The sequence below is a fragment of the Cricetulus griseus genome, chromosome 2 (assembly GCF_003668045.3).
Source record: "Cricetulus griseus strain 17A/GY chromosome 2, alternate assembly CriGri-PICRH-1.0, whole genome shotgun sequence".
NCBI classification, from domain to species: domain Eukaryota; kingdom Metazoa; phylum Chordata; class Mammalia; order Rodentia; family Cricetidae; genus Cricetulus; species Cricetulus griseus.
Genome location: NC_048595.1, coordinates 129,433,688 through 129,449,243, shown reverse-complemented (window position 1 = coordinate 129,449,243; position 15,556 = coordinate 129,433,688). Strand labels below are relative to the sequence as shown.

General features: G+C 40.0%; 1 long non-coding RNA gene across 1 annotated transcript; it reads right to left on the bottom strand.

The window, feature by feature from the left end:
- Positions 1-1,571: 1,571 nt before the first annotated feature.
- Positions 1,572-7,994, bottom strand: LOC118237930. Its single transcript, XR_004767993.1, has 3 exons — positions 7,808-7,994; positions 2,093-2,844; positions 1,572-1,821 (listed from the first exon to the last, which is right to left on the bottom strand). It is a non-coding gene; the product is annotated as an uncharacterized LOC118237930 (long non-coding RNA).
- Positions 7,995-15,556: the final 7,562 nt, after the last annotated feature.

The window sequence follows — 15,556 nt, the reverse complement described above, 5'->3', positions numbered from 1 at the left end:
AGGAGGTCAGGATATGATCAGAGTATAGGGTATGGTACAGAACATGTTGAAATCAAGAAAATGGGTCAAAATTTTTACAGAAATCAGGAATGAACTTATTTTGACCTTGTAATATGATGGCTTCTAATCTTAAGATGGGGTCAGGCTGGTCCATCACCAACGCCAAGAACCTGGAGCAAATAATGACCTCTGAATTTAATGTTATTAGCAATATGATTCCTTAGATTCAGTTCATGAATTTCAATTCTCTCTAAAAAAGATACTCAAAATTGTGAGGAAAGAGGAGCTTTAGGTAAACAGCTCCTGCTGATTAGCAGAAATACTCTTTCCACCTGAGCCCAGCCGAGCTGACACAATGGCTTCTGTGAAAATGTTATGACTCAGTTCTGTCCTGACATTTACCAGACTCACACAATTTCATCATTTTTATAGGCACATTTTACCAGGGATTGTCATTATCTCAGCTTGGAACTGACTCACACGTGAGACAGGAGTCAACTCCTTGGAGGTTATCTGATGCATAATCAGCCTGGTTTGCTTCATCCCATTCTCTAGTACTCTGGAGTAGGTTGAATTTCTTGTAGAATTCAAATAAAATTTGAGGCATGTGATCTATTGATAGGAGAGTCTAATGCTGTTTGTTCCTACAAACAATTCCATATTTCAGTTACTAGTCAAGTAAACAGTAATTATCAGCACAAGAAAATATAAAGAGGATACAAAAGCAAACATGAAAGGCGAGTTAAGTGACAGGTGCAAGCAGAGGGTTAGAACTGCCAGTTCCCACTGCCAAAAGACTGAGGAAATATGTTGATAACAGAACACAGGATTTTCTCACTCTGCAGTGACACCCTGGGCAACCATGTTCAGGTGGGGAAAATGAGGGTTAAAGCCAACTGGGCTCTATTCTCATCCTTCTGTGCCCAGATTCAACCATCCCCAACTATCTATGCTCTTGCCTCACATATGTGGAAGGGGACAAATTATAGAAGCCCTTTATTTCACCTGGTATGTCTGCTAGGCAATGCTGAAATCCAATCAGAAAACTGGGTGTGGAGGAGTACAGAGTCCCTTATGTGCATCAGTAGAGCCACTGTTACCATGTGGACTGAGATTCTTACTTCTTATTGTGTCAGAGCAGGAATAAACAATTGTAAAATATTTATTGTAAATAGATATTTTACAATGTACACTTTGGACAGAAGTGATGAATAATTAGAACATTCCACAATGATGCAGAATCAAGTTTCTGTAACATTAGTGTTTCTTCAGAGATGAAGCCATGTAGATGGACTAATGGTACTCATAAAGGTCCCTTTGCTCCTAATTATTAAGAGATATATATGTAGAGACTTTTATTATATTATTTTTCCTTGGTTGTATTTTTATTTAGTTATCTTTCTCTACTGCCTTAATTGAGTGCTAGCAATATGATAGATGAGACCAAATAAAACTCTTGGGACAGATTTCATACTAAAAAATACACTTAAAAAGAAATAAGATGCATTTATTCAGCTGATTACAATTCAGTGGAGTCTTTCTGGGTCCTCCTTGTGAGGCAAACTTAAGACCAAGACAATGCCTCATTTCCATAATAATGACAACTATCACTTACTGGTTGATGCACATGTAGTCTTCTATTTTCTACCAACAAATCCATCTTCCTGGCACTATTGTTCCCATTTCTTGATTGTGGAAATTGAAGCAAGTGGAAGTTTCATAATTAGTGCAAGGCAACTTGTATAGCAGGTAGGAGAATGGATACTTGTCACAGGCTCCAGCGCCAGCACCCATGCCTGAAGAACCAGACCAGGCGAGAGTCTGCAGATTAAGAAGGACACAACTCTGGTCATTCAGTAGAAGCAAATGCCATCGGTTTATTGCAACCAGCAGTTTATATACAAGAGAAGATGGGAAAAACATCACCTGCTAGAAGAATGCACTCCCACGTCCTATCATAAACAAGGAAACCACAACCCCCCACCCACGGCCAATGAAGCAAGAAGGGGATGGGGGCAAGGATAATGTTTCAGTAACAAGAAAGGATCATAACAGGATGTGAGTGGGAGAGGCTTACAAAAACAGAAGGTACCTGTGGTTATGCTGGAAAACAACTCACAGAGACCCCGTGGGGGCTGGGTCCCAACTTCTTCCCCTTTTTTGTTTTATAGATGACATGCATGAAGTTTACAAAGTCCTTCCAAGACAGGCAGTCAGGTGTCCCACATCACAAGATAATTTTACCACTTCATGAGGAGCAACAATAAATGGCACAACATCCAAAAGAGTGGGCCACTTCCATGAACCTCCCAAACATAATCCAATTGTTCTTGTAAAAGTCCAAGTTGTATATGTCCATCAATAGCATTGAAGTGACAGAGCTGAGGCAACCTCTCCAGAAAGCCAATCCAAGGTGGCAGCAACAGCAGTTGTCTGTCTCAGGGCTACACTAGCAACTGCAACAGTAGTTGTGGCCGCGGCAACAGTGGTCACAATAGCAAGGGCAATCTCGAAATCTTTTTCTTGATAGAAGGTTAGGGGAAACCTCATGCTGGCATTCACTGACAATGGAATCACTCCTGGAACTTGCACGAACACCATGGAGTCTTTAGCTCCCCAGCAATTTGTCAATTTGCAGGATCTGGAAGAACAATTGAGAGACCGTCCCTCTGGTGGTCCAGTTTGTTGTTATCATCATCAGCTAAACTGGGGCATGCAGACCCACAGGCATTACTATCAGCAGTGCCTTTACCAATGCCCAGAAGATTTCTTGAGTCTGGACCTTTGTCAACAGCAATAGGGCGCACCCAGTGCTCAGGAATCCAAACCGGGGATGGAGCATTCCTGGGAAAAATGAAACAGATCCGTTAGCCCACACTAATACAGGGTCAGGGCCCCTCCAGATCCCCGATGAAAGCTCTTTCCATCTAACTTCCCCATAAGCCTGGTGGTCACCCTGCCAATGTCTATCTGCCGTGGAGCGACCTTGTTTATCAATCAACAAAAAAATTAAAATATATAAAACAGTAGACAAATGTGTACAGGGGCTGGTGGTATACTCCCCCTTTTTGTTTTGATTAAATAATTTTTAAGTGTAGTATGAGCTCTCTCAATAATAGCTTGGCCTTGTGGATTATAGGGTATGCCAGTTTTGTGAGAGATAAAAAACTCAGAACAAAATTTTTGAAATCCATCACTAGTATAGGCAGGCCCATTATCTGTTTTAACACATTTGGGAATTTTCATATAAGCAAAGGCAGCCAAGCAATGAGCCTTAATGTTTTTCACCACTATGGACAGAAGCAAATATCATTCCTGAAAATGTATCAATGGAAACATGAACAAATTTTAATTTCCCAAAGGAATTTATATGGGTAACATTTATTTGCCAAACATCATTGGATATCAAATCTCAGGGATTTACCCCCACTGAAGGAGAATGAAAAAAAGGTGCACATTCGGGACACTGAGTAGCAATTTGCAATGCTTGATCTTTGGTGCATCCAGTGTGAAATTTTAGTGATTGGGCATTAATATGAAACTTATTATGTAACTGCTTGGCCCCATCATATGAACTGGAATCTTGGGTTATAAAAACCTGTTGTGTTAAAGAATCTGCCAAAGCATTCCCCTCTGCCAAGGGTCCAGGGAGTTCAGAATATCCCCTGATATGGCCAACAAAAAGTGAGCATTTCTGCCAAAGCAAGGATTGCACCAATAAAAGACAAGAATTCACCGTGGAAACTGGTGCAACATACGCAGAAGTTTCAAGAGGCTTAATAATTTGAGCAACATAAACACTATCAGTACAAATACTAAGGGGTTCTTCAGGAAACAATTGCAAGGCCAGAGTCAAGGCAGTTAGTTCTGCAAATTGTGCAGAAGAAGCACCAATATTAATAGTTTTCGCTATTCCTTCAGATACTACAGAGGCCATACCATTCACTAAACCATCAGCAAATACAAGATGTCCCTGAGGGAGAGGTTTAGCATGAACTATTTTTGGAAAAATAACTGAGTGTATCTTTAAAAATTGACATTTATGATTGGGATAATGATTATCAAATTTACTAATGGTAGAACAACAAAACATGCTCCAATCATCAAAATTTTGACTTCAATAATTTAGCTGTTGCTTATTTTAAGGCGTAATAATCCTATCTGGTTCCTTCCCAAAGGTTTATAAACTCAGTCTTTGTGCCTTCCAAATAATTTGCAGAATGGCTATATAATATGCAGTAACTATTTTGGAGGAAGTGGCAGAAGAATGAATCCACATTAAAGGACCATTCTGGCAAAATACCCCCAGTGGGACATGTTTGGAAGGAAAAATTAACAAACTAAATGGTTTCGAATAATCCATATAACATAGGCAAGCCTGTTCTAAGCCTTCCTCTACCAATTTTAGGCACTTCCTTGCTTCTGGTGTAAGTGTCCTAGGAGATAAAGGGGAAGAATCTCCTTTCAAAACATCAAAAAGAGGTTTCAACTGCCCTGAGGTAATTTTTAATGAAGGTCTAAGCCAATTAAGATCTCCTAAAAATTTCTGAAAATCGTTTAGGGTTCTCAAATTATCCATTCTTAGATGTATCTTTAATGGTTTAATTCCTTTTGTAACTATTGATGTCCTAAGTATTGATAAGGGTAAATTTGTTGCACCTTTTCTGGTGCAATAATTAATCCTTGATCTCCCAGAACTTGCTGTAAACAAGCATAAGCTTGTAAAACTAAATCTTGGTTGGTTGCAGCCAGAAGAATGTCATCCATATAATGTAATAATATAATAAATGTAATAAATATAATCCTTATATTTATTTCTAACAGGTTGGAGGGCTTTGGCCACAAACACTTGACACATAGTAGGACTATTTGTCATTCCTTGAGGGAGGAATACCCAATGATATCTAGGCATGTGTTCCTTAAAATTAATAGAAGGTATACTAAAGGCAAAGTGTTTGCAATCTTGTTTATAAAGAGGGAATAGAAAAAAAAACATAAAACCTTAAGATCTGTAACTACAAGAAACCAATCCCTAGGGATGGCAACAGGGGAGGGCAACCCAGGCTGGGTGGCACGCAAGGGCTCCATGGTAGAGTTAATTTGTTGTCAACTCCTGCAAAAGTCTCCATTTACCTGATTATTCCCTGATTAGAAAAAAAATGGGAGTATTCCAAGGGAAGGTGGAGGGAACAATATGTCCTGCCTAGCTGTTCTTGAACCAAGGCATGGGTAGCCTAGATTTTTCCTTAGAGTGGGGCCACTGTTCAACCCACACTGGCTTATCAGATATCCAGGTAATGGGAATAGGTGGAATACAAGACTGTGCAATAGCGGCCCTTAGGATAAATTTATATTTCCCAGACCTATATGGTTTTCTGATAGTCACACAACTTGATCCTCAGCATTAAGGCATGATGTATGACCCTGACTATGCCTTCTAAGTCCATCTTCTGGTTTCCACTCCATTCTATTCATAATGCAGTCTACAGGACAAGTAGTCAAAACAGCCCCCATACCCAGCAGGATATAATGACCCCAAAGATTACAGGCAAATGGTTTAAAACAAAAGGTTGAAATGTCCCTTTATGACCCTCTTCATCCTTCCAAAGTAATATCCTACTGCTGTTCCAAGGAGCAGTAGAGATTCCTATCCCATGAAGAATAAATGAAGATTGATCCAGTGGCCAGTTCTTTGGCCAATGTATCCTGGAAATAACAGAAGTATCTGCTCCTGAATCTAGAATACCCTTATGGGTTTTCCTTCTATAAATAACATTATTGTAGGTCGATCTTCAAAGGTAGAAGTCCAACAGACCAATTGACCTGTAGAACTGAACCCTGCATTTCCTTGGGAAGGTCAGATGGCAGGATTACAGGTCCTATATTGGGGCATAAGTACAGCTGGGCTATTCTTTTTCCTTCTGGAATGACCAAGACTCCTCTTTCTGCTGACACCATAATCTTTATCTCTCCTGTATAATCTGGATCTATAACCTCTGGCAAAATTCTAATGCCTTTCATACATGCACTACTTCTACCCAGAACTAGTTCTACACTATTTTTAGGAATTGGGCCAAAAACTCCTGTGCCTAAGGCTTGGGGCCCCATTTGAGGTGTCAGTACTGCTCTGGAGGTGGTGAACAGGTCCAATCCTGTGCTTCCTGGTGTTCCCTTTGGGAGGTCTGTAATGTGTAAGGGTTGTTTTGTGGAATGAATCAAATGGAATTGGTAACATTGTTCATTGCTCCATACACTCTGGTTTGGGGGCCCAGCAGCGGGGCCCTTCGCCCATTTCCCTGTTGAGAGATTGGGTTACCATCGATGTTCATCTTTGATCTCCCAATGCCTGCCCTTGTGGCACTTTGGGCAGATACCTGGGATGGTCTTAGCTTTGTTCTTGGGGCATTCTTTTCTGAAATGGCAGGACTGACCACATTTAAAACAACCTTTGTTATTTTTAATTACCTTTCTGTATAGCAGCAGCTAAAATTGTCCCAAAATATGATTCCCATCAATATCCTTACAAATCCTAATAAAATCATTAAGAGACTTCTGGCGATAAGGTCGAAGAGCTTCCTTACAATATTTATTAGCATTTTCAAAGGCTATTACAACAGGTATGGCAGTTTCTACTGAGCCAAAAATCCAGCCAGCTGTAACAGGTGATCTACAAAATCTTGAAAAGGCTCAGAGGGTCCTTGTAGGACCTTGGTCAATTGTTATCCTACAGCCTTGTTAGGCAAAGCCTTCCAGGCCCTAAGTGCAGTGGTAGCAATTTTTGCATAAACAGTTTGGTCATATGCTATTTGTGCTGGCAGGTTATCGTAAGTGCCAGCTCCAGTAAGCATATCAACATTTCTTTGGGGAAAACCTGCCTGTGCATTCATTTTGGCCGTGGTGATGCATGCCTCCTGAAATTCCCCTCACCATAACAAATAATTTCCTGCATTAAGCATTGCTCCAGCAAGCTGTTGCCAATCGCTCGGGGTAAGATTAAGTGCTGAGAAGCACTCCATCATAGCTATTGTGAATGGAGCCAAAGGGCCATAACTGCAGACAGCCACTTTCAATTGTTTAAACTACTTAAAGGTAAGGGGCACATGCTGCTGCATCACCTGTCCTGGATTATTAGGATAAGGGACTTCTGTAACAGGGAAACCCAATGACTTCCCAAAAACTACCCCTCTAGGAGATGAAGCATTAAGATCAGAAACACAAGTAGTATAATCCTCATAAGCAGGGGTTGCAGATGCAGGCAGGGGGCAAGTTTTATTTTTTATGCCCTCAAGTTCTTCCTTCATTCCCATCTCCCTTAACTGCTTTTGTAAATCTTTAATTTCCTCTTCACACTCCTTTTCTTCCTTAAAATGATCCTCACTCTCTTCCTCCCTATCACTGGACTCAGATCCCTTAGCAAGAGTTTGACGAGAAATCTCACCTTGTGCGGTTGCAAAGGTTTTCTCTGTCTCTGATATTTGTTCCTTAACCTAGACGTTCTTACTCAAGAGGGCATCCTTGACTAATCTCCATAAGGAAAAGACTGACATAGGCACTCCATCTGGCACTTTCTTCTGAAGAGTATTTTGTAAATCACTCTTTACTAGTTCCCAATCAGGAATGTTTAATCCCCCACTAGTCAAAAACCAGGGACTAGTCCTTTCTAAGACCCTGCTAAAACTGCGAATTGTCTTTGTTTTAATGTCTGTGCCTTGCTGTCTCAATAACTGAGTGAGTTGGTCCTGTAAAAGTAATGAGGAACTTGAAATCCTCATTCTGATAGTCACTTACCTACAGTAGCGCTACTTACTTTTGATTCGGCACTGTCAACCCCAATGCTCTCCTCCTTGTCTTGTGGCCACAATCTTCAGGAGAGGTCCATCAGGATGTCTCTGCTTTCCTGGATCTAGGTGGAACCTCCAATTGTCACTGGCGCCAGCACCAGTGACCGAAGAACCAGACCAGGCGAGAGTCTGCAGATTAAGAAGGACACAACTCTGGTCATTTGGTAGAAGCAAATGCCATCGGTTTATTGCAGCCAGCAGTTTATATACAAGAGAAGATGGGAAAACACCACCTGCTAGCAGAATGCACTCCCACGCCCTATCATAAACAAGGAAACCACAAACCCCACCCACGGCCAAAGAAGCAAGAAGGGGATGAGGGCAAGGCATAATGTTTCAATAACAAGAAAGGATCATAGCAGGATGCTAGTGGGAGAGGCTTAGAAAAACAGGAGGTACCTGTGGTTATGCTGGAAAACAACTCACAGAGACCTCGTGGGGGCTGGGTCCCAACAGATACTGCAGTTCAGTAGTCAGGCTACAGATCCCACATGCCTTTAGTACCACGGAAACTGTCAGAGGCCTGAAAGAAAATAGTACTTGGTGTTCCTTTAGAAATCTCAAGGAAGGACAACAAGATGTGCCTGGTAGGAGTCACCTAGCTACTCTTGATGGTTATAAGCTGTACTTCTTCTGTCATCATGAAAACCTTGACAGCCCTTTCCCCCTGTCACACCTGAACACTGCTGTGTTCCCTACTTTACTTGCTTAAGGCAATGGTTTAATTATTCACTATACCCAAGATAAATAATAAATGGGTGTTTATTGGGGAACACTTTCACAGAAAAATACAAAGAACTATGGGAGCGTTTCTCTGCCCTTCCTACCTGATGGGCTGACCTTCCAGGAAGATTGTACAAACAGAAGCCATGGCTCAAGCTTCCCTCTTTCTGCTTCCATTTGCCTAAAGCCACGCCCAAAGACACCTCTACAACTTGCTGCTTTTACTGAAGTTTGAGTTTCCAGTCTTGTTTTTATTTTATTTATTTTCCTGGTTTGGATTATCACTTCTGAGATTAATAATAAAAAGGTAATAATCTTCCAAATATACCCCCACATGCCCTCCAATTCCATGTCTAGTGAAGCATTAATTGTCAGCACTGGATTGTCTTGTAGGTTCCCAATCACCATCTTGTCCAAAAATGACTCCATGTCCATTAGGCTGCGTTTAGAAGCATGTTTCTCTGCTCAAATTCTCCATCTTGCACAATGATGTCATTTGCTAACTTCTAACGCATCAGCATTGGAGCAACAATCCTGTAACCTGCCACAACCATTTACTGAGCTGTTCTTTTATCTTCTGTGGTCTTTGCTTTATTGTGAGTGCACTGGACCATGGTGTGCTTTTCTGTCCCACTTTCTTTTCCAGTTACTTCTGGCTTTGTGTTTCTGAGACTATAATTCTCAAAAGTCAGACTATTAATTTCCTATTTAGAAACATCTGCCATCTTCCTATCGCATCTAAGACAAAAATCCAAACGAAGCAATTGGAACACTTTGTACAAACATAGCTCTTGTACATAATATAGCAATATAATATATTTGTGTGTAGAATGGTATGTGTGTACACACATGTGTGGATGTACTTTGTGTGCATACAGTGCATCTGTGGAGACTAAAGGTTGATGTTGGATGTCTTCCTAACTGGTTGGTTACCTTATTGTTTTGAATCAATTTTTGAACCAGGAGACCACTGATTTGGCTATCTGCCTGGCTAGCAAACCCCATGATCCTCCTCTCCACTGTGGTTACAGGTATGTGTTGCCATGCCTGGATTTTAATGTAGATGCCAGAGATCTGTATTCAGGTCCTCATGCTTTCACGGCCTACACATTACTAATGATCCAATCCTAGACCATAGTTTTTAATGAAAATAACATTACTGTGGCTTTATCTATGTCCTGATCATATATATGAGTAATCCAAGAGCCCCATTTGCAGAGTTAAAATGAGCAAGTCATCTTTGAAAGTGCAAACTAAAGCTGAAGAAGATGGCATTTTTCATTTGAAAGCTCTTTCTTTGTACCCTCTTCATCATCCCGGGGCTGATCTAATTCTTACACCCCCATTTATTCCCTCTTCTTAGATTCAGACTTGAAGGAGTGTAGCTATGATGCTGGAGGAGAGCATGCCAGGAGGAACAAGTCATCAGGTTCTGAATTTAGATGGATCGCTTAAAACAAATCTAACCAAAATAAAGCAAAATTATAAACCTTTCATACTGCCAAGCTACATACCCTGGCAGAGTCTCCAGTGAGCTTTTGATCAGGGGAATCATGCTCCATCAAAACTCACATGTAGAAATTCTATTCCTCAACCCTCTGAGTATGAGTGTGTTTGGAGTTGGGGTCTTTGAATTAAGGAGAATGAGATCAATAGGATGAATTTTTATAGGAGGAGAAAACTAGACAGAAGGATAATTGCATGAGGATGGAGGGAGAAGGAGGCTGTCTTCCCACCCAAACAAGAGAGGAGAGTCTCACAAGAAGCTAAGCATGCCAGTGCATTAATCTCTGAGTCTAACACAGTGAGGACATGGGTTTCTATGGTGATAACCACTCATCATACAGAGCTTCATCATGGCCATTCTAGCAAACTCATAGAATCCACAAACACTGCCTGGTATGGTGTTTTGCATTATTATCATGTACCCCGCATTGTTCTATGTGGTTTGTATATATTTAACTTATTTAGTGTTTAGAATAGGTGTAAAAAGGTTCTATTTATACCTCTGTTGTGTGGGTGAACAGGCTCCAGTATGGACAAGCTAGTTAATGTTATTGAGTACAATAGCTAGAAACTGGAGGGACTGTGATTTGTAGCTGTGACAGGTTTAAATACAACCTGTGCTGCCTATGGAACTTCTTTCTACTCTCAGGGTTAGGATGCTCCTGTCTTCATGCTTTCTTAGTTTAAACAGGGTGTCACTCTCCTTGTTCGTAAGCAGTGTTAGTCCTCTTCTGTGGCTCAGATTAACAATCTTCTTCTTTGTGGGCCAATTGTACTGCATGACAATCCGTGTTGGCTAACTGATTGTAATTGAGGTGTCTGTCTCACTCTCAGAACTCATGGGATTGGGGAAAGCTATACTTAACACTGTCTTCTGCAGTATGGAGCAGTGGTGGGTAGCATACTACGGTGAAAGTGGGACTTGTCAGTCTGTGCTACAAAGCATAAAACCCACTCTGCTGGATACCGAAACCTCTAAATCATTTTGTGCATCTACAATGCCTCAAAAACATACAATGACATAAAAACTAACCATCCTGAATCCATTATAACCTTCTGCATAAGGAAGAGACGTGTGAGCCCAGTTTTGCTCCTAAGGCAGTGCTTGAGGCTGTTGAGCTGCTGGGCTCACCCATTTCACTCTGTATTGATAGGGTGGATGTAGCTAAGGAACACATCTGGGCAGCCACATTTCTCAACCATTTCATCTTGTCAATGAACAAACATTTCTGCTATTCCTTTTCATCAGCAAGTGTTTCCACTTTTTGAAGTGCTTGCTGCCTTTGGAGAGGAGAATTCTGCGGAGTATCCTTCAAACCTGAACTAGCTGCTCTTATAATATAAGCTCCTGGTTGGAAACCTTGAAATGATGATTAGCCATATCTGGGTGGCTAGATGATTCAACTTTATTGACACCAAAGTGCTAAAAAAGACAACTGTGGGCTGGAAAAATGCTCAGTTGTTAAGAACACTATCTTCTCATCCAGAGAAGCAGAGTTTGATGCCCAGCACCCCTATACCAAGGCTCATAACCCTCTGTAACTCCAGTCTTGGAAAATTCAAATGCCCTCTTCTGGCTTCTACATACACAAAGTGTGCGCATGCACACACACACACACACACACACACACACACACACACACACACACAACACAGGCAAAACATCTACACCCATATAAATAAATAATTTAAAAATTTATAAAAAGAAAACTAAAACTAGAGCTACAACCAATATTACCAAAGAGTTCCCCAAAGTGGCTATACAAATTTATACTCCAAAAAATATATGGGAACTCTAGATGCTCTGTTAACATTGCTAACTGGTGTTGTCAGTCTTTGGTGGTGGTGGTGGTGGTGGTGGTGGTGTGTGTGTGTGTGTGTGTGTGTGTGTGTGTGTGTGTGTAGTTATGTGCATGTGTGTGCAGGAGCCAAAGGAGTCACAAGAGGCAGTAGGAGCCCTGGAGCTGGAGCCACAAGTGGCGCTGTGAGCCTCCTGAGGCTGATAGTAGGAACAGAACTCAGGTCCTCTGCAAGAGCAGTACACACTCCTAGTAGCTGAAGCATCTCTTCAGCCCCAGTCTTCAGTGCTTTCATTGAGCTGCTCTTGTACATTTACAGCTCTGCACATCATTTTATTTCCCTAATGGGGCTTAGCAGCTTTGTATATATTTAGACCCATGTGGTCTGTGTAGAATATCAGTATGTGTCTTTTTGCCCCTTTTCCTACTGAATTGTCTGTTTTCTGTAATGACTTGTGGAAACTCTACAGTTTTTCCATTTGTGGGGCAAAAATATGAGTATTTTTATCTGATTATACTCTTTCTGCTTTTATTACACTTTGTGATAGTTTATGCCAGAGTGGCTCTTATAAGCCATATATTTGGATGCTTAATTCCTACTTGGATTATTTAGGAAGGAGTAGGAGGTATGTTCTTGTTGGAGGAGGTATGTTACTGGGAGGTGGGCTTTGACTTTTCAAACATCTATTCCAGGCCCAGTCTCACCTTCTGCCTGCTCCAACATCATGCCTGCCTGCCAGCCTGTTGCCTTGTTCCCCACAATGATGTTCATGGATTAGTTCTATGAAACTGGAAGCAAATCCTAATTAAATCCTCCCTTTTATGTTGCCTTGATCATAGTGTTTCATCAAAGAAACGGAACAGTAACTAAGATATCCTTCTTAATTTTAATGTAGTTTATCAATCAGCATTTAATCAACACTAGAACTATGCATCTATCATATCATGTCACCCCAATATAAGATAGGAAATGAGAAAAGTTCCTTTTATTCTACCAAAAATTTCATAATCAGAATTTTATCAATTTTAATATTTTCCTGTACTTGTTCCTTTTTATTTTTATTAATTCTTTGAGAATGCCATAGAATCTGTTTTGATTATATTCACCCTCCTCCTCCAATTCTTCCCAGATATATCTCCTGCCCACCTCCCTGTCTGTCCTTTTTAAAAAGAAAACCCAGCAAATGCCATTTGTGCTACCCATATCCTCTTGATATGTCACCTTTCACCAAAGCATGATAGACCTACTAGAGGCCACATCTCTAAGAAAGCTGACTGTCCTCCTCCCAGCAGCTGTCAGTTACCAATAACTCCTTACACAGGGCTGGGACTTCATGCCCAATTCCCTCTCCATGCTGGAATCTTGTCTGACTTGGGCCAGCACAGGCCTTGTGCAGGATCTCTCAATGGCTGTCCATTCACATGTGCAGCAGCCCTGCTGTGTCAGCAAACACCATTTCCTTGTCTTATGCTGCCCCTGGCTCTTACACTGTTTTCAACTCCCATTCTGCAATAGTAATGAGTCTTAGAAGGAGAGGGTATGATACTAATTGAACAACAAAAGTCTTAAACTGTAGGAAAATGAAAAGTAGGCTCATGTAGGGACAAAAATAACTTTCTAGTCCGTAGATGTTAGGATTCATAACTAATATAACCAAGTTTCTAAAGCATAGTTAGAATAATTCTTTCCAATACACCTGTATTTTTTCTTTGTTTTACATTAATTATTTTTATTTTTGAGGTTATAATACAATTGCATCATTTCTCCCTTTCCTTTCATCTTTCCAAATCCTCCCATATCCATTTCTCCCTCCCATCTTTCAAATTCATGGCCTCTTTTCTCATATATTTATAATGATATATATTTCATAAATAAATTTCAGACACACATATAAAATATATATTTAAATATACTTAGCTCAGCCTTAATGCTACTTGTATGTATGATTCAGGGCTGACCACTTGATGTCAGATAATCAGTTGCTGTTCTTTTCCCTAGAGAAGAGCATTTCTCCCACTCTCAGAATCCCTTAGTTTCCTGTTGTAGTTCTTAGTGTAGGGTTGAGGTTTCTTGGGCATTCCCTTGTCCACTTTGGCATGTCTATCGTTGTTCTTGTTCTGAGATTCTTGTGTTCTGAATTTTCTATCAAATTCCCTCCTAAAATGATTTCTCAAAAGTTAAAGTGGAACTGCACAGCTTTTCTATAAAATTTTCTTCTTCTAAGAAGTCATTTTTTCTGGATGCTTTGGACTTGAATCTGCCCTTGAGGCTCTAAAAGTTTTAGCACTACCATAACTTTTATTTTTTCCTTCTTTTCATTACAGAAAGTAAGACCAAAACTATTGTTGTATCATGATGCCAATGAGTCTATACCTAGGGCTTTTACACAGGAAAGGGTGATTGTTAATGTCCTAATTGAGTCACAGAATGAGCTTCATGTATGATTTCAGGCATTGCTACTTCACTGCAATTTATGTGCAAGGACGGGTGACAGTACTTGTAATGGCATAGGCTCATTGAAACTTTACTGTCTAGAGATGAATGAAAATTTCTTTGAAGAGGATTCTTTAGAGTTTCTACACATTAAAAGTCTTTGTTTGATGAAAGATCATTAGCCTACATGAAATATTCCAGAATAAAATTTGAATAATGATAATTCATTTTGTTAATTGACAAATGGGATCCAAGAGTCATCCTTTTAGTTAATTCTATCCTATAATCAAGAGTAACCTTAGTAGTTTTGTCCTAAATTATTGACCTTCATCTTAAAATGTTGGATTGTGAGAAGTTAAAAAGATCTCTTTATGAAACAATGGAACTGTCTACTGTGCCTGAAAAGCAAGGAATATTTCCCCAAGAAAACATACCTTGAGGTGGGTTCAAAAATGTGTTTGTCTTCCAGAAACAAAACTATACAGTCCAAGACAGAAAGACACACACATAACCATGTTTAGTAATTCAACTTGTTAAGGGTAAGTGTTCAAGTGACATACTTGATTTATATTCTAACTAAATGGGAAAAATTGTAAAAGAAACCAGTGGATGGTAGCTTTACACAATCTAGCACTGAAGCTCACTAAAATAGCAGCAGTTTAGGTATGATGTGGCATCAATTTGTTCTTTAATGAGCTCTATATTTAAGTCATCACTCTTCTTGTATATGCCATAGTCACATTTTCTTCATCACAACTGACAGTGAGTTGCTTTAACTAGTTCTTATTTCTTTTTCTCAACTGTGACATTTTTTCTAACTATAGTATCATATTTGATGAACCTCATTTTTTTACATTTTTCCTTTTAATCACTTCATTTAGACATAAAAGTCGGCACAAGCCTGTTTTCTTTCTCTAGTCTTATTCTCCATAAATATCTTCAACTTTTCTCAAAGTATTTTATGCTTTATCCAAATTTTGCTTTCCTGTATTATAACAGCCTTTTGAGAGATCTTCTTTAGATCTAGCCAAACTCTGACAGGTCCTACACTTGCCTCCCCTTCTGCAGTATGAACTCTAAGAGCAGGCTACCATCATTGCAGTAGTAATGATCATAGACCATTAGTGGTCCATACTTACTTACCATGAGGCTACATTTTCTGACTTGTCTCATAGATGTTTTTTGTGACTCTGTGTTAACTTTGATCTCTTTTGCCTTGTTTAAGTGTTTATGTCTTCCTTTGGTTACATTCA